At 39.6% G+C, this 20,070-nt stretch overlaps 1 protein-coding gene across 7 annotated transcripts in view; it reads right to left on the bottom strand.

Annotated features, from left to right (window-relative positions):
• Window positions 1–20,070, bottom strand: part of LOC109419733 (PRL-1 phosphatase) — a 207,258-nt gene that overhangs the window by 85,243 nt on the left and 101,945 nt on the right. For 6 of the 7 annotated variants that reach the window (XM_029852787.2, XM_062850164.1, XM_062850162.1 and 3 more), the window contains exon 3: window positions 7,705–7,719. The exons of the other annotated variant lie outside the window; for it this stretch is intronic. The gene's annotated coding sequence lies outside the window, so the exon portion shown is untranslated. The remainder of the gene's footprint in view (window positions 1–7,704; window positions 7,720–20,070) is intronic. 7 annotated transcript variants of the gene reach the window in all.

A 20,070-nucleotide genomic window follows, 5' to 3' on the forward strand; every position in this document is an offset into this window, starting at 1 on the left:
GTGTGCCACTCTCTGAAGTTCGAGCAATGAAAAATTCATTACCTCGCTGTCTGCTGAATTTCAACCACCCACTGATATTCAAAATCAGCATATTCATATTCAATTGATATTTTTGATTTAAGCACGATTTATAAGCAAAAAGTACTGCTGGTGCATACCATTCACCTAAAGCAAGCATAATAAATAGAATAAGTGCAACATATCGACATTTGCAGGCCTTCAATAGCCTAAAATCACAAAAAATCATTTCCAAATTAAAAAATTCAAATTCATATTCACCGAGCTCGGGCTGAAGATCAAAACAGAACTTCAGCTACCGTTGATTACACTACGAGGCGCCGCGCTCATTGTCTTGCTTTCTCTTTGTCATGTTCATTCTCGACGTCATGTTGGTGGTAGGCAGTATTCGTTTATTTGTGTTCGTTTTCGCACTGATTGAACATCATCGGGCTGAATTTTTAAGACACTGCTGTTATGCAATATCAACAGAAAATATGGAAGTCATTAACCACGAGTGCATCGTTCTATCGACTCTCACTCCACTTCTACTTGTGAGGTACGAGGGCCGATGGCATGCGGCGTGGAAGGATCAAATTGCAAGTCTAGCGCCTGGCTTAACGTAAAACAAACCATAAGCATTTTTGGTTATTTGTCACTCCAGTCGTCTCATCTATGTATTAAGCAAATTGTTATGTTAAACCTTGAAATGTATAAAAGGGCAAATGTATCTGATGAATAAAGGATTCTGATTATGAACTCGACCCTGACTGGTACACACCTTTCAGGCTATCGACTATTCCAAATCTGTCTTCTGAATTGTACCCCAACTGGATTACTCCAGATTGGCTGTACTGCTGAGAAAAGTCCAAGTTCGAGTCTCTATGTGAGTGACTCGAGTTAGTGCGCGTCTTCACCTCGTTCCCGCGGATCGATGTTAAGTAAAGTGAAATAGTCGCGGATCGATGTTAAACTAGTGAAATAGTGAAAGTAAACGTCCCGTGGCTAGGGACACGATAAATGAACATATAGCCTTTTGGTACACTTCGGTGTATGAGAAAGGCAAAACAACACTTTCGAGCTTATTTGCTTTAAAAAAAACTAAGTTATTTAAATAATCCAATAGATTGAAAGATTTATTTTGATAGAAAATTCAATAAACTTTCGAATGAGGGTTAAAAAGCTGCGATAAGTTTGACCATTTTCAAGTTATAGCCAGTTTGAGGCAAGCAAAGTCAAAAACATGTAAAATTCAATTACTACGTAACGGTTGAGATTTGAACACATTTTTTTACCATTTATGATCCTCTATCACTCCTTAAAAAGTTTGCATTCACCCATCGGGACCCCTTGGAAACGATTCCGGAACACTACCGGTTCAGATATGGTCTGATACTGTTTTCCGGCTAACCGTTCATTAGGTTACCGAAAATGCCGCTGTTTGATGTGTCGTATGAATGAGTAATGTTCAATTATATATTTGGCCACTTCCGGCGGGACACCCAGAACCGGTTCCGGAACACTACCGGTTCAGATATGGTCTGATACTGTTTTCCTGCTTACTGTTCATCAGGTTATCGAAAATGCCTTTGTTTGATGTGTCGCATGAATGAGTAATGTTTAATTTTATATTTGACTACTTCCGGCGGGACCCCCAGAATCGGTTCCGGAACACTACCGGTTCAGATATGATCTGATACTATTTTCCTGCTAACCGTTCATCAGGTTATCGAAAATGCCGCTGTTTGATGTGTCGCATGAATGAGTTATGTTCAATTTTATATATGGCCACTTCCGGCGGAACACCCAGAACCGATTTCGGAACACTACCGGTTCTGATATGGTCTGAGACTATTTTCCTGCTTACTGTTCATCAGATTATCGAAAATGCCTTGGTTTGATATGACGCATGCATGGGTTTGGTACTCTCTTATATCTGGTCACTTCCGGCGGGGCATCCGGAACCGGTTCCGGAACACTATCGGTTCAGATATGGTCTGAGACTATTTTCCTGCTTACCATTTATCAGATGATCGAAAATGCCGTGGTTTGATATGTCGCATGCATGGGTTTGTAGCATTTTCATGTCTGGCCCCTCCCAGGGGTACCGATCCGGAACACCTAAATGGCCATAACTCCGGAACGGCTGGACCGATCCGAACCATTTTCAATAGGAAACAATGGGACTATATGCCGCGTCGAATGAACTATCGGTCATTAAAATCGGTTGAGGGTTACTGCCAAAAAGTGATGTGAGTTTTTTGTACACACACATACACACATACACACACACGCACACACATACGCACACACACACAGACATCACCTCAATTCGTCGAGCTGAGTCGATTGGTATATGTGACTCGACCCTTCGGGCCTTCTATCAAAAAGTCATTTTTGGAGTGAATATATAGCCTTTCCAGTACACTTAAGTGTACGAGAAAGGCAAAAAATATGCGTGGAGACCTTGTTAGGAACAGTAGGATTTGGCAGCCATTGGTGCATATGCGCATTGCAACATGTTTCTCTTGGTCAAGCTAACAAAAGGAATAATCTACGATTCAAACGGCTACGCAGTAGGTTGTCCCAAAATTGCACATGGTCAAAAAGCTTGGGGGCTCACCCTGCAAATGATAGCTAAGGGTGTTAGAAACAAACTTTTGTATGACGGCAACTTTCAGAAATGACGTTTAGAGGTCGCCCCGGCGAAATTTTTGAAAAATGGGCATTTTTCATAAAAAATTTCATACAAATATTTTTTACCGTACAAAAATTGGCAATACCCACTATTTTTATATTTTTTGCAGCTTGATATGGATCCAAACTTCTTGGGAAAAAAAATTAACGACATGTTTTGCAGGTAACTTTTGGATACTGAATTTTTGAATTTTCTATGTTTTGTCATTTATTGATATATTGTACATTTTACCCATCGCAAAAAGTATCTGAACCTTATGCTAATTTAAAGCAATTTCCATAAAAAGATAGGAAATTTTATGAGGAAAAACTTTGCCGAAGACAGCATGGCGTTTTTTCTATCCGTTTTAGAGTTATTCACAATTTGCTATTTGGTGAAATATGAATTTTATAGGTATTTTTCTAAAAATGTCACATAAGAACTTCCCAAAAACACATACAAAGTAAAAAATCACGTATGCTCAACAAGTTTTTGTCCTGATTGTGTTATGGAATTATGGTGACATCATTGATTGATCTTGATTTTTTGTTATTCAATCCCTCCATATAGAAATTGACTAGCAAAGGTTTAAAAATAGCTAGCTCTATTGACAAGCTTGGTACTGCCTATTGATTTTTTAAAGATATTCTCCACAAAATGATAAATATATTTTTGCGTTTATCTTACTTTCCTGTCGATATTCTCAATTATTTTTCTACACGAAGACGTATGAGTCCTGGACCAGTGAAACAGTCCAGGAAACAGTGGCAAAGTGAATAAAGGCGAATACGTTGCTCCATACCAAATTCAAATCGCGATTACGAACATCTTACATAAGAATACCAATATGTATAACAATTCAAAACATTCTAAAAAACAGAGCATGTATTTTTTGACATTTACTGATTTGAACTATCTTATCAACACCGAAAATAAGATACACCGAGGCAAATTGAAACGGGTGGGATAAGATGAACCAGTGAGTTACCGTAATGTTATCCAAGGTTAGAACAATTTGATAATTATAACACATACACGGCATACAATATTAGACAAGGTAGGCTATTATTGGTAAACAACAGTTTCGGACAAAAACAAGTGACGTCATTTTTATCGTCCTATATGTTGATCAAAATGATAGGGACTACTAGAACGTTTTATTCATGTCTTTGAACGATTAGAACAACATCATTGAACAATAAAATCAGCATGTTTTGCGGAATGTATCACCTTCTAAATAGTATAGAAAATGTGCCGTGCGTTTGATTGTGTATTATGCTCGTATAAACCATTGTCAGTACATAACCGTTGAAAATGCCATGGCCTACTGAGGCATCTCAAAATGGTATTGTCGGGCCGCCACCAAACCGGACGTCAGACAATCAAGTCGCGATGCAACCCAACTCGCGACTGTCGTGACCGCTGCGGCTATTCTTACAGCCACAACACCGACCGCAGAGAGGAAACTCTTTAAAACCTCTCTGTGGTGGACTGCTGTGTACTGCAAATGCCATTGCTGCTGCCTTTTGGTGCGTCCGTTCGTATCCACTATCGTCTATCAACTGACTTGAATCCACGATGCGCAGCTCTTTTTGTATGTTCGCTTTTGTTGTTAATTCTAGCTTTCCACTGAGTCGGCCAATCAGAAGGCGCATATTTTTCGCTTCAATCATTCTCTTCTCTGTCTCTATTACTACAGCGACGTTTTTGAATCATGTCAAAAGTAGTGCGCATCCTTCCCGTTGTTGTCAGCAACACAGCGCACTAGATGCGAAACAGTTGCGACACTTGTGGACCAAGAAAATGGCAATTTTTAATTGAATGTCTGTCTTGATTCCAACCGGAATGACAATACCCAATGATAAAGTTTCTCGCTAGTAGGTACCTTTCTGTATCAAAGAAAATGGATTTGTCAACGGAAACGAAAATTCAATAAATGATGCCACCATAATTCCTAAACACAATCAAAACAAAAACTTGTTGAGCATACGTGATTTTTCACTTTGTTTGTGTTTTTGGGCAGTTCTTTTGTGGTTTTTTTAAATACCTAAAAATCCCCATTTCACTAAATAGTAAATCATGAATAACTCTAAAACGGATAGAAAAAACGCAATGCTGTCTTCGGCAAAGTTTTCCTCATAAAATTTCCGATCTTTTTATGGAAATTGTTTTAAATTAGCATTAAGTTCAGATACGTTTTATGATGGGTAAAAGGCACAGTATATCAAAAAATGACAAATTTTAGTAAATTCAAAAATTCAGTATCAAAAAGTTACCTGCAAAACATGTCGGTAATTATTTTTCCCAAGTAGTTTGGATCCATATCAAGCTGCAAAAAATATAAAAATGGTGGGTATTGCCAATTTTTGTACAGTAAAAAATATTTGTATGAAATTTATTATGAAAAATGGCCATTTTTCAAAAATTTCGCCGGGGCGACCTCTAAACGTCATTTTTGAAAGTTGCCGTCATACAAAAGTTTGTTTTTAACACCCTTAGCTATCATTTGCAGGGTGAGCCCCCAAGCTTTTTGACCATGTGCAATTTTTGGGACAACCTACTACGCAGTCTTTTAATATAAGAAAGCGAGGTTTATTATTTACCCGACGCTTCGACACTGGGATTTTGTGTCATCCCCAGTGTCGAAACGTCGGGCAAATAATAGAGCTCGTTTTCCCATATTAAAAGACCGCGTAGCCGTTTAAATCGTAGATTGAAATCCTCAGTCGATCCTCCAAAAGAGAAAAGAAATAATTCCTCTAATAAATGATTCGTCTGAAAATACATCAGATAATGATTCGTCTGATAAAATAACGAGTTTGCTCTTTAGATTCCCATAATAAGAACATCTTATTCAGTTATAAATAAAGTATTAGGTTATAATATGCTGCCAAAAGTAGAACCATTTGCTTTGGAAACAGCCTTCAAAAAAATAGATCAGAGTGCGTTAGAATTTGCAGAGCTTTATAGTTTGTAGTTTTACAGATGATTTCAACTTTTTCACTTTCAATTCAATTCATATCCGATAAACATGCTCGCAGTTGATCTAAAACGAACCAAAAAATTAATTGCTTCGGTAGAATAAATATTTAACTTTTACTCGGAGTTTTCGGCTCCGAGTAACAGAATCTACCAGTCGAAAACCACGATAAATATTTAACATCATTTCAATTTACGCTTTGGATCACTGTTGTTGAGAAATAAATCAAATGAAAAATGTTGACACTTCAATCAACAAAGTCATAAAACAGCCTACTGGGCAGCATTGAACTGACATTTGGTTGTCGGCAAGAAACGTCATATTTGAATCACCCCTCGCGTTAGCATAAAAAGCTGGATAGCAATGAAAAACATGAAATAAAATGAAAAAAGAGTAATGTAATTTTCCTTCAGTTGAACTGTATCGTTTCGCAAAGTGTTGCAGTTACATTGCGTGGACACGAGTTACATATTTCTTGGTCATTATATGAACTTGCAAATTTACATAATTATTTCTGGTGCCTTGCAATACATTTACGAAGCGACAATTTTGTTATTTTTACCGTAACCATTTGCTCCACCCAGGTCTACCCTAACCAAAACATTCAACCGGATCTCCGCATCGCAAACCATCACCAACCATCAGCTGAGCAGAGTAGAGAGCGACAAGAGAGAAACAGCATGAGTATCACGCAGAGTGGTGGTATAATGATGATAGGCTCTGTCTGTCTGCTCTTGCTGTTGTTATTATTAATACCAACGAAATTCGAGCAACTATCTCTGCATGCCGAAAAATTGACGACGATAACACAGCGTAACAAAAATTAACTTTTTGTCTGTCTCAAGAGCAAGCTTATGTGTCTCCGAAGGATTTTGGGCCGCCGAATCCGAATCCGGGCTCAGATTTGCTCTAACACGTCACAATTTTGAGCTATACCTCAATTTATAGGGCAAAATATGCGATTTTGGGCTTTTTTGACTGCAAACCATTAAGCAAGGAAATATTTTTTTAAGCAATCAAAAGGTTAATTGGTCAATTAACATCTAAATCAACGACTCATGCAAAATATTTCGTTTTACCAAATCGAATTTGATAGTTTTAAGCGATTTATGTTAGGTACGATATTTCCCATACAAGTCACCCTCCAAAAGTTGCATGCAAGTTTTCATACTAACATAAAATGCTTAAGGACAGACTTGTTAGAATCCCAATATGGCCGCCACAATGGCCGACTTTGGTACCTACTCACGATTTTGAGAGCACAAATCTCTTCGTAAACAAAACCAGCGCACCTGAGCTTCTTATTTTAAGCTTATTAAAAGTGAGCAAGAACAGAATAATAATATGCATTGTTGTTTGAAGCTTGCTTCTTAAGATTTGTGCGTCTGAAGTTTTGTTGCACTGTTGAACCGGGATTTCAAGACGTTTGTCCTTAAATCTTTCAAATTTGATTTGGTAAAACGAAATATTTTGCACGAGTCGTTAATTTAGATGTTAATTGACCAATTAACCTTTTGATTGCTTAAAAAAATATTTTCTTACTTAATGGTTTGCAATCAAAAAAGCCCAAAATCGCATATTTTGCCCTATAAATTGAGGTATAGCTCAAAATTGTGACGTGTTGGAGCAAATCTGAGCCCGGATTCGAATTCAGCGGCCCAAAATCCTTCGGAGACACATAAGTTTGCTCTTGAGACAAAAAAAATGTTGTGCTGTGTAATCGTCGTCGTCTGGCTTTCGAATGTCATGCTTATTACTTTGATTAACATAGATGGTATAATATTACTATTATGACTTAGTTTCGTCCGTACTACATCCAGAAAATTTGTTCGAGATGGAGCACAATTTCGCCGACATAGTTAGCTTTAAATGTACAATACATATATCGCCCTTTGATCAATAGTGCGTGGGGTATCGGGATATTCAGTTTAAGTTTTGAAAAATGATGAAGTGTGATCGGTATATTATGAGATGTGTTTCGACGACGTAGCACGACAAAAATAAAGTGACACCAGATTAGTAGCCTGCACTCCAGGAATAGTAAACTTACCGTTTTAGTAGATATCTGGAATGATTAAGAAAGAAAAGCGTTATTAGGATGATATTCAATAACATACACGGTGTTCAATAAGCTCGGATACACAATAAAATTGAATTTATTTCCCATCTGTAATTCACATTTCACATTCACATATCAATTGAAAGCTCACATAATACTGATCAAATACAGTATATGTTATGAAACAAACTGTCCTTTATCCTTTTGTAATAATTGCAAATGTGTCTCAAGATCCTTTCGGCCGGCACGCACGTCTGTCATTGGTATTTCGTCTAGTTTTTATTGAGTAATGGTGTTAAGTTAAATCAAATTAGGTTGTTGTCCTCAGCATCAGTGGTAGCAACTATGGCCAGCCATACGAAATAATCTATAAAATTCAGATTGGGTTAGGTACGGATTCATTTTATTTTGATCTTTAAAATTACTAAATTTGCCGCTGTACCTGTTTTAATGATTTTTGTTTTGTCAAAAAGCAAGGCTGCGTTATATCTCAGCTTAATCCATCATTATCTTTTCCAAAACTTGATTATATCCCTATTGTGGCAAATTTTAACCAAAATTGGCTTTATATAATGTATTTATGCCTTTTTCATAGATTTAAGCACATTTTGACTAAACTTGCAAATTTATCATCATATCATCACTGAAATAGCAGTGTAAAGCTTTTGTCTATTAATTTATTTATTCTAATTTAGTATAGTGAGATGTAAACTCAAAAGTCAACGTTTTAGACTTCTGTAGCTTGAGCAACTTATCGAAAATTATTCCAGCGTGCCGTAGCTAACAAAACTTTAGATGCATCTAAGGCTTATAAGAAAAGTAGAAAAAGACTTTATTCAAAACCATATGCTATATTTGATCAGTGTTATATGACCTTTCAATAAATACATTTACTTTGAAAATCTGAATTACAGATGTGAAATTAATTCAGGTTATATGGTGTATCCGAACTTATTGAACACCGTGTATTTAATTAAATGCATAATGTTTATACGTCGTTGAATGTGCGTCAATAGCATCGATGAAAGATTGGGTGACAATTTGTGGAATGTACAGATGTTGAACAAGATATTTTTCGTACATATTCAATTCCAGTCCTATCTCCCAGTTACAAATTAACTGTTTAAATTATACAATTATTGTGAAATAGGGTATTGGTTCCCTTTTTAATCATGTGGCACCCCATTTTCATCCTCCGAAAAACAAAGGATTGAAACACTGTTTGTTTTGTTTCTTATTTTTGTATTTTTTGTTAGAAGTGAGCACGCATGAAAACAAAAAGAACGGAATCAATCGGTGCCGTAATCGCTTGTTTTCGAATAGGATGAAATAGGGAGCGTGAGATTACTGCTGGCACACAAACCCTATTTTTCGAGGTGTGGTAATTGAATGTTCCGGGAAATAATTTAGCATTGAACTAGTTAAATATTTATATGATGGAAAAAGGGAACCAGATCATACGAAGTTTCACACAGAAGTACTCAAACGATCACGCCTTGGTCGCACATACGTAAGCATCTTCGCACTCAGAATCACGACCAAACAAACAATGCAGAAAAAGGAGAAAAAAAACTCGTCGCTTCTGGGAATGTTCTATCACATGACATCCACCAACGCAATGAACTAGCTAGCAAAGTAACGACAACACCGCCGGGCGCGTGGTGACAAAACAGAATGATACCATAAAACAGTCGATAAGTGCTGGTGGAATGACTTGGTGCGAATATCGCACCGCACCTGTCCTCACCGTATCTACGTGTGGATAAAAGCGGACAGCGGCTTAATTTACATATACGCGTGTGGGTAGAACGATGGGCCATGTCGCAGGCGGAACAATTACCTCCCTACGACGTCAGCGTGCGGCAGCGTGGAATATACGTAAATGGAGGAACCTTATAGTTTTTAGTAGCGGTAATACACAGAAAAAAATATTCATGTAAAATTCAGCGAAAAATCATGCACATAGAGGGAATGCTAGAGTTAGTGCATATTTACATGAGATATCATGTAAAATTACGTTGCGTTCGTGTAAATTTCCGCTAATAGTTGCGTAACCGGTTGGAGCCCATGATGGTTTACGCGATAATTGGCGGAAATTTACACGATGGTACTGCAATTTTACATCATATCTCATGTAAAAGTGCACTAACTCTAGCATTCCCTTAATGTGCATGATTTCTCGCTGAACTTTAATTACATATTTTTTTCTGTGTAGAGGGCTGCATATGAATGGCAGTGTAATTAGTTCGTTTAGCGAGATGGCGTTCCCTCTATTGTCATGGTCTCCCGTGCCGATCTGCACACCATTCAGGTACTCATCGAAGTGCTGCTTTCACCTTTTGATCACCTCACGTCCGTGCGTTAGGTGGCCCCCGTCCTTATCCCTGCATATTTCGGCTCGCGGCACGAAACCGTTTTGGGATGCGTTGAGCTTGTGATAGAACTTCTGTGTTTCTTGGGAACGGCACAGCAGTTCCATTTCTTCGTACTCCGCTTCTTCCTGGCGGCACTTTTTTTTTTTTCGAAAGAGGTGGGTCTGCTGTTACCGATTCTGTTTGTAACGTTCCATGTTCTGCCGGGTTCCTTGCTGCAGCATTATCGCCCGTGCTGCGTTCTTCTCCTCCAAAATCGCTCTACATTCCTCGTCGAGCCTCTCGTTTCGTCAACTGCTTTCCACGTACCCGATTGTGATGATGGCTGCTTTTACTATTCTCCAGCAGTTCTCACCGAGTTCGCCCACGTATGTAATGTTGCCTCGAGATTCTTCGTGGCTCACAATTTCCCAGCGAAGACGGCAACTCCTTAGGTAGACTCTATTTTTATTTGACAATCATGAGTTTTGAGCAGCTGAACGATAGCAGCATATAGTGTTTTAAAAGTTTTTCAATAAGGTACACCGGGGCGAGTTAAAACAGTGGATTAATAAGTTGTTTTCTAATGATAATAAACAGTTTGATCGCCATAACACATAGTTTTTGATTCAAATAATATTTTAACGAAGAGCAAATGTCTAAATTGTATTGAAATCTATTTCAAAACTTCGTGTTTCATCTTGCCCCACCCGTTTCAACTTGCCCCGGTGTACCTTACCGGAATAATCAGATTATTGATCCACACACTTGCTGGTCCATGAATTCATATTTTACTTAATTGCTAAAGAATATCGCCTTGATTAGGAGAACTCATCCAAATAAGGGAACAGCCTACGACCAAAGTTTTCACCAGAATTGGGTTTTAAAATTTTGTAAAATGTATTGTTTTTTTGATTTCATACGAAAGAGTACATTTTTCTGAGTCACTATGATTTTTTTCAGATTTTTAGAACTTTGTTTTGGTACCTAAAATCAATTTCAAAGAGATTTTTTGCAATCACATTTTGACAGCTGGGTAACTGTTTGACAGCTCCGCCCAGTACAAACTGCGACGAGGGGTGATTTGACAAATCGCTCCCATACAAACTTCAAATTGATTTTTAAATAGGTTTCCGCACTCCAAAATTCATGAAAATTTGAAATTCGGCTCAGTTTGACATGTAGATTAAGAAGCCAATCCCAAGTAACATTTTAAGTTTTGTTCGGCTCTATAAGAAATCTTCATGACCAATTTCATTAAACTTGCAATAAAACTGATTTATACATCAAAACCTCTTGATAACCTCTTTAAGAGCATATTCTAGCTAAGTGGACCACTCTCGGAGAGGTTTTACAAACCACATTAAGAGTAGCAATAAAACTGTTTTAAATTCTCGAAAAGAGGTCATGATGATTGTTGTTGTTTTTTTTTCTACAAAAACTATGACAGCTCAAGATTCAGAGAAGCTTCTTTGATGGCACGTAAAGTTCAGGAGGATACATCATTCGTAAGTAGAAAGCGATCATTCCAATGTAAGATTTTAGTAGTTATTGTGTTGGTAGGCTTATGCGCATTCAATTTCTCCGTGAATATTGGGGTTGCAGAAACATTAAATTAATGCGCTTTGAAAATGGAGAATATTATCATCATAAAATGAAATAAATCAATTTGTTAATTTGGTTAAACTATCTCGAATCACAAGAAAACTCAGCTGAAAGAGTTTATTTATGTGGGCATGTTATGAACTATCGATTCATTGCTTATTTGACCAAAATTAACTATTTTCTATTCACGTCACCTTAATCTCCAATATGGCGATGACCATAATTTGCGAAAATAATACGAAAGCAAGTTTACTTTTATGATGACCGTAATAAACCTAGTTTTTGCTTTTCTACCAACAGATGTCGTTACTAATCGAACGGATCGGCATCTGTTGAGAGTTTTAACAGTTTTATTGTGGTAATAATGAATGCCAGAAGGTTTACATATCAGAGAGTTTTGTTTACTCTTGAAATCTGGATTTATGAATATCTTCAAGTGTACTTTAAAGCATTCCATCAATGGTTTTCATAAAAGTAGTCATAAAACTGTGAGTTAAAATTATTACTGTAATAAAACCCTGATAAAAATCAAACAAAACTAACCAGCAATAGAATTGTTACTTGGGATTGGTAACCTCATCTTCACTAAGGGTGCTTGCAGTTTCCGTCTGGAACCACGTCAAGGGGGAACGACCATAAATTACGTCACGCAAAAAATGCCCATTTTCAACCACCCCTCCCCCCTATGTCAAACTTTTTGTATGAGGCCACTAAAACTTTTGTATAGGTCGTCATACTTTGCTGAACCCTCCTCCCCCCTCAAAGCGTGACGTATTTTATGGACGCTCCCAAGGTTTGTTAAGGTTGCTGGGTATAGCACCAAAGAGAGAGAAATCCTCTGATCCACTTCGAAAAAATTAATAACAAGATGTGCTTCTATTTACCCCTAAACAACAACGCGCCGTAAAATGCGTCTTGCGGTTACTACGCTCATGCTAGCAGCTTAGAAAGGTCATCTCAAAGCGAACGACCGTCGCCGCGACGGCAACAGCGTTACAACAAGTGCAGTTTAGCCACAGTCAATACAATCAGTGAATTGTTTGACATGTATCGACGATGTGAGCTATAGGTAGGATTAAAAAGATACTGCGGAGTGCTGTGGCCCGGCTGACCGTAGGTAATGGGACTCAACTAGCGCGCGAGCAACTCTATTTTCGCCTCTGCTGACTTTCGCCTATTTTTGGCGTCTCAGACATGGGGCGTGACCCCAACGCCCCCACATGTGTCAGCCAACCAGCCAAGCCACAGTAGTGTGTGGCGATGAAATCGAAAGAAACGGAAAAGTGCCAATCACTTTCGCTTCAGTTATTCGTGTATTCGGACGGACGAATGGACAGACGGAGAGATTGTCCGTCCGTGGGAGGATGCACCTCGGAGAGTGCATGTGACGCGAGGCGGCAAGGCGGCGACACACGGTCATCCACGGGCACTGGGAGCTGTCGATACATGTGACAAGACTTTTTGCGCATCGCGCAAATCTTCAATCGCAAATAAGCCGGCAGCTGGGAGGGGAACTTTGTTCTACGTTTTACTCACTCTCGATGGGGGATGGACACGGAATTTGGGGAGCTTGAGGTGGGTTTTGATGAAAGCAAAACAAATGCTGGCGTGTTTGTAATCTGCCTCGCGCGCTAATTATGGCTTGACTGCGATGCTTGGATGGATGGACGACAAAACAATAAACAAAACATTAGCGAAAATGTACGAGTCGTTTAGATGTTCCAGTCTTGTGACGTGTGACTGGTAAGTGCGACTGAGATGATGAAACAGTTGAAGCCATTGTGCATTTGCGTAGTCTTCAAAGACGAATTGCGTTTTATTACCCACCGATGTGAGTCATAGAACATGGACATTCTATTTGAAAATAAAAATACAGTTTGACGATAAGACCATATCATTTGTTACTTCGCTAGGATTCCACAATAAATAAACTATCGACACCGCAAAAGCCTAAAATTGGCGCCCACGTTCTGTAAACAACCGCAACCAGCCTCGTGGATGATAGTTCCCGATATAGTCACCGAACGGAGCCGTTGACGACGGGGCCTCGTGTGCCGGGGCGTGTGCAATGACTGTCTCTAAAGAACGAAGTTTCCTAATCTGCTGACGAATCATCGGAGGCGCGTGGATGTTATGTAGTCTACAGCGATCGGCAGCCAGCGCAGCGCAGCGGTTAGAGATTTTTAGTCTAAACACAGTCAGCGATATTCGTCCTTTCGTTGCAATCGTCGGTCGTCGTTCCGCCCGGCCAACAAACCATTCAAGGGAATACCGTTATCGGTGATCACCACCGCAGCCAGTGGAAAATTATGAGCTCCGTCGGGTAATCGTAAACTCTGCTTTTTGGTTTAGTTTACGGGTTGTTGCGGTCGGGTAGAATGCGATGATTAGCAAATCACGAAATCTCAGCAGCACTACTGTACAGCAGTAAGAAGGTGAAATCTATATGGAATCGGCGACGACGTAACGACAAACACGGACGATGACACTTAAGGCCGCACGGGACGACGTGTAATTTTTCCTATCTTCCCTCTCTTTCTAACAATTTGCCTCGCGATTTTGAAGAAGCAAATATCAATTTCCACTGCACTGACGTAGTTGAAACTTTAGTCGATTGTGCACCACAAGGGAGCAAATGAACGATCAAATTTCTAGTAAATAATATAAAGTAGAAGTTGAGATTTGCATCTTACTAGCAACAGAGCAATGGCGGACGATTCAACCACCGTCCCGTCCGGCCTTAATACTGTACAGTACACACTGTTGCTAATGAACTGTTATTTTTCGCACTGCAATCTGACACGAGGCGGATCAATGTGGATTTGAATCAGCACAATCCGATCGCCCGTCGCGGAACTCAATTGAGCTTTCATGAATGGATTTGTAGAGTGGCATACCGCATGCGCAAAATGATAAGAAAATCGGGTAGTTGAACACTGATAACCATCTTGGTGGTGGCGTGGTTATGCTACTGTACGAAGATCTATGCGTAGCTATGGGCTAGGCCAACAGATACCAAAATGTTACATTGTAGAAATTTAATATACTCGATATATGATAGTTTGTTAAGCTCACCGTTCAACACATGCCGACTGGAAGACGCTACGGTGAAAAGGTCCTCCGTCGAGGAGCTGGAAAACCGTGCTGCGGATACTCCAGAAGGTTGAAGCGTAGAAGATCAATAAAGCGCCACCAAGAACGCCTTCATCACCACCGGCGAAAATAATTTAGGAGAGCTACGCACCCAGGGGTAGAATCATGGACGACACTTGAAGAAAGATAGAGGAGCAAAGGAACGCTAAAGCCACGATAGAGCGAGTGAAAACACGAGGTGCCAAAACCGTAGCACACTGGCGTTATTCGGCTCTCGTGAAGGCGGTGAAATGGGACAAAAGAGCGTGGGCGGACTCTCTAGCCAACGAAGGTGAGAAAGCAGCAAATACCGGCGACATTCGTCTTCTCTACGATGTTTCACGTCGCTGTTATGGGATTAAGATGAATGTTGCAATACCCAAGAAAGCTGAAACGGCTGGTTCGAGCACTTTGGTAACCTTTTTCAAGTGTCGGCCACGCTACCAACACCTCAGCATGATCCTTCAATGGTTCGATGCATTACCCGTGTCAACACTGAAGCCCTATCATTGCAGGAGATAGAGCCATCCGTAGCAAGAAATTGAATAGAGCCCCAGGGGTTGATCGCACATCAGCCGCGTTGCGCAGCTTTGAGCAAGCCCACAGAAACTCGCGAAAACTGCGGCAATGGCAGAACCGACGAAAGCTTACGCTTTCGCAGGTAGCCCAAATGGTATGACGGATGCGACTGTTTTTGATAAGCTTTCGCAAAACCGGGTGAGGCATAGTCATCAGGTGAGGAGCTGCAAGGCGGTTCTATAACATTTATCCGAAAACCATTTACCCGAATGACAATTACCCGAACGTCATTTACCCGAATGCGACAAATACCCGAATGCGACAAATACCCGAATGCGACACTTACCCGAAAAATTAAAATAAAATGGTGTACTTGATCTCCATATCATTTGTCAATAATAAATATGTTATGGCCCGGAATCATTTAGCAGGCTTTGGTTAGACCTAATAATCATCAGACTGAGTGATCATCAAGCACTCTGGAACAGGACTAACTGGCGGTCACAATGCTATTTTAATCAGAGGACTTTTTTTTTTTAATATTCTGTTCTTTTACGGCTACATCCAATTAGCCCATACGCCAATTCAAATCAATCAGGAGATCTCCCAAAAAATGCTCACTGTGGATAACTTATTAAAAGTTGTTGAAACTTAATCAGTTAGAAAAGGGTAATCCTTGGGGTTATCTGTAACTACGTTCTGTTTCATGAACAAGGAAGGTTTGCGAAAACGTAAGAAGCAAATGCAATGCATTTAAGAAAACTATGACGAAGGGAAAGGTTTCAGATTCAAACAATTTGCCTGATATTCAGTGTGCATAACCGAGGGCTGAAGACGATATACGTGTCTATTCAAATATGGATCCTGGGAGAGATCAGCATGCTTATCGCACTGGCCTTTTTTGAAACTAATGTGTTCTTTTAAAATTTGCTTGAACATTTGCTGTTGGTACTGATCTCAAATCATATTTAAATAATAAATTTTCCCTTCTTTTCATCATTGGCTGTTCTTTGAAGCTATAAAGTGCGGTTGCAATATAGCTTTTGATTTTTTTTCTTAGAGAATTCCCCTTCTCAAGATATAGCTGTACTTTCAAAATTATAGTTATTGCTATGTAAACCATAAGTATTTTATTCTGAAATGTTCCCTTCTTTTAAATGTTTACTGTTCTTTTCATCATAATTCATTTTTTTACGGAATTCTTGCCCCAGATCTTGTCAACTGGCTGGCGTTTCGATGAGTGAGAATGAACAAAAAGTCGTCCAGCCATTCGGCCAAAAATCAATCAGGTCGAAAGTCATGAGGATGAATGCTAAATTGTCAACAATAATTGATTGAGTCTATCAGTAAGCATTGACTGTGGCCCTATTATGAAGAACTGCCCTGTGCTGAAGCACATTTAAGTTAAAATTCTCGCCTTATTTTACATTTTTTTGGAAGTGCGAAAAAATGAGAGAGTGATAAAAAGAAAACCCTGTGAATCCATCTTTCTACCTATATCCTTTAGGGAACATGTATACTTATCTAACGGGGTAATGACCCATTTGGGGTTATGGCTTTTGGGATAATGTCCTATTCGAGGTTATGATGGCATTCGGGGTAATTAGGTAGAGCTTATTTTACAGAAATAGTGTCCCTAAGTTATTTGGTGGCCAAACTATTACCTATCCTTCGGAGATTTTTCCTTCTTCTCTTCATAGGCTGTTCTTTCGAGATTAACTGCCGCATATTTTATAGGCGTTTGAACTTCTTACTGTATATGAGTTTTGTCCTTCTTTCGATTATATGATGTTCTTTTAAATTACACCCTTACATGATTGAGTGATGGATTCCAAGTCTACATCTAAGATTTTTTCCTTCTTTGTAAAAGGGCCTGTCCATAAACTACGTAGACTCGGAGGGGGGTACGGGGAGGTCTGGCCAAAGTCTACGGTCCATACAAATTTAAAATTTTTTGTATGGACGAAAGTCTACGAGGGGGGAGGGGGTGTTCTGAGATTGCCAAAATTGAGTCTACGTAGTTTATGGACAGCGCCTAATAGGATGTTCTGTTTGGTGAACAATCTGCAAACTTCTCTGTCATTTTTTTTCTAATGATACGTTGATTTTCCGAGGGCTGTTTTCTAATCGTTTCGAGCTAATGACTATTTGGCCTACAAACAGAGATTTCCCCTTCTTTAAATCATAAACTGTTCTTTGCTTGTCGAAAGAACAGCTTATGAATCAAAGAAGGGTAAATATCTAGAGTGAATGCTAACAGCGTTGACACAAAAACAATATAAGCTGCAGTGATTAGTTTTATTCAAGCATATGTCCTGTGAATTCCTATCGCGGATCATTTTAGAGAAAATTTGAAAAAATGGGTTTTTGAGGAACTGAGAAAATGCTTTTCTGATCCACAATACAAAATAGTACATGTACATTTTGAATTGAACAAAATAAATTAACTTGCAAATGGTTTTTGGGTAAATGTTATAGAACCGAACCTGAACCACTCTGACGCAGCCCAGCAACTGCTTTGTCAGACAGTTTCTGAGTAGAGTACGGATAACGCCATCATAGCGGACCCATACGGAGTACCCGTCGGTAACGGCAATTGAGTCGCGGATGGGTCCAGAAAAATGACGACGATATGGATGACGTGTAAATACCCCATCCAGGAGTTGATGTCTACTACCTACAAGAGGCGAGAAGGCCAAGCCCTCGTAGGTGGAAGATATCATACTGGGGCTGACGATTCCCAAGCAACACACATGGTTACAAAACAGTGACGGCAGCGTATATAAGGGTTGCCCATAAGTCACTGTGACTTACTGCGCAACCCTTACATACGATGTCGTCACTGTGTTGTTACCATGTGTGTTACTTGGGTTAGTACGTAAGGCCCCAGGTCCGGACGGAGCTCGGAACCTAGTCCTAAAATAAGCTATTGCAGAGGCTTCCGAGATGGTTAAGTCTTCTATACAGAAACGCCTGGACGAGGGAGTTTTCCCAGAAGTTTGGAAGAGGCAGTCTGGTTCTATTAGCAGAGGCGGTGAAACCACCCGGAGACCCGTTGGCCTATAAACCAATATGCTTGATCGACACGGTGAGGAAGGTGTTCGAAAAGATCATCCTCAACAGAATACGCTAAGACCGCTCAGCACTAAAGTGCATCATTTTCAGGCTACACAACAAATTTGTAACACTTACACATTCACAAAAACAGCTCCTGTGTCCGCAAAATCGTCAAATTCACAAAAAAAATGTACGGCAATCTAGCTAGGATTACTGGTGACCTTAGTTAACAAAAAATATCGACATTTCGCAACTATAAGAGTGTACGAGCTGTTTTTGTGAATGTGTAGCTGTTACACATTTTTGGTGTGGTCTGGAAATTATACACTTATGAGTAGGTCTTACACATTTTAGGTGCTGAGCGGTTTTAGCGTGAATGTGGAGGCACACCGAGGGTGTAAATGGTCTCTCGAGCAACCAGTTCATCTTCCGGAAGGAGAGGTCGACCGTAGACGCTATCTTGTCGGTTACAAAGACCGCCGAGATAGCACTTCAGCGAAAGAGGAAGGGGATTCGCTACTGTGCAGTAGTGACTCTGGAATCTGGATGTAAGAAACGAGTTCAATAGCGCCAGTTGGCCGGCTATTGCCGATGAGCTTCTGCGTCTGGGGATACCCAAGTACCTGTACAAAATTCTCGGAAATTACTTCCAGAATCGAATACTAGCTACGACACGGAGGTAAATGTGACCTTGTATGGTATGCATAAATTATGATTAAATGATTTGAATATTTTTTGCATAATCACATTTTTTTTTCAATTCCCACATGCTTTGAAATTTCAACGTTGTTTTGGCATGGAAGAAAATCAATCAAAATTGTGTGAACGAAAAGATGGAGGAAATTATTTGGGCTCCCGTCGCAAAAAGGCAGAACCACTCGGTTTGGAATGTCAAAACATACATCAACTTCCATTACTATGCAAAGCTTCAAGGCCCTTTTCTAGCCACAAAAAATATCCACGAAGGGCCTAATACCCACAGACATGCTATCGCTTGCTCCTGGGCTACAATATGACAGCAAAGCATGTTTGACTCCATCGGTGTAGACGAAGACGGCAACAATAAAGGCAATGCCATCCAAAATTTGTCCGACCATTGTAGGGCCAAACGCGAAGAGGGGTTATATTTCCTCAAATATTATTCAGTCGTCCGAGAGTCGTTGTTACCAAGGGAGGTTTGTGTCAATGTGTAATGCGAGTTGATCGTCAGAGTCATCAGATGTCGTCTGTTTGGGACGGTATAAAACGTATATTTCCAACGGAATCGAATGGCTTCTTTAGTTACAGCAATGAGAGCCCAAATAAAAAAAATGTATTCAGCAGAAACAGAAACAGAGGATGGTTGTTCTTTAAAGCAGACACCAACTGTGTTGGCTAACGTTCGTCAGAGTCAGGGTGGGTGATGGCAGTTGGTTTGGCACATTGTAAATATCCCTATTGAAGGGGGATTTGTATGTAAGCATTTGTGTATTAGATGAAAACGGCAGCCGGTTGAATGCACCCATAAAATATTTAAAATGCACCACAAACAATATAAAAGTGCTCCATAGAAAAAGAAGCCATGTACCAATAAAATAAATATTGATTGATTGATTTGTCTTTATTAGAGAGACTTTCAGCCCTTGGCTGGTTCGTCTCTTATGAAATAAATATAATTCTCCATAGATAGACAGGAATGTACCATTAAACAGCT

Source organism: Aedes albopictus, chromosome 2 (genome assembly GCF_035046485.1).
Source record: "Aedes albopictus strain Foshan chromosome 2, AalbF5, whole genome shotgun sequence".
In the NCBI taxonomy this organism is placed as follows: domain Eukaryota; kingdom Metazoa; phylum Arthropoda; class Insecta; order Diptera; family Culicidae; genus Aedes; species Aedes albopictus.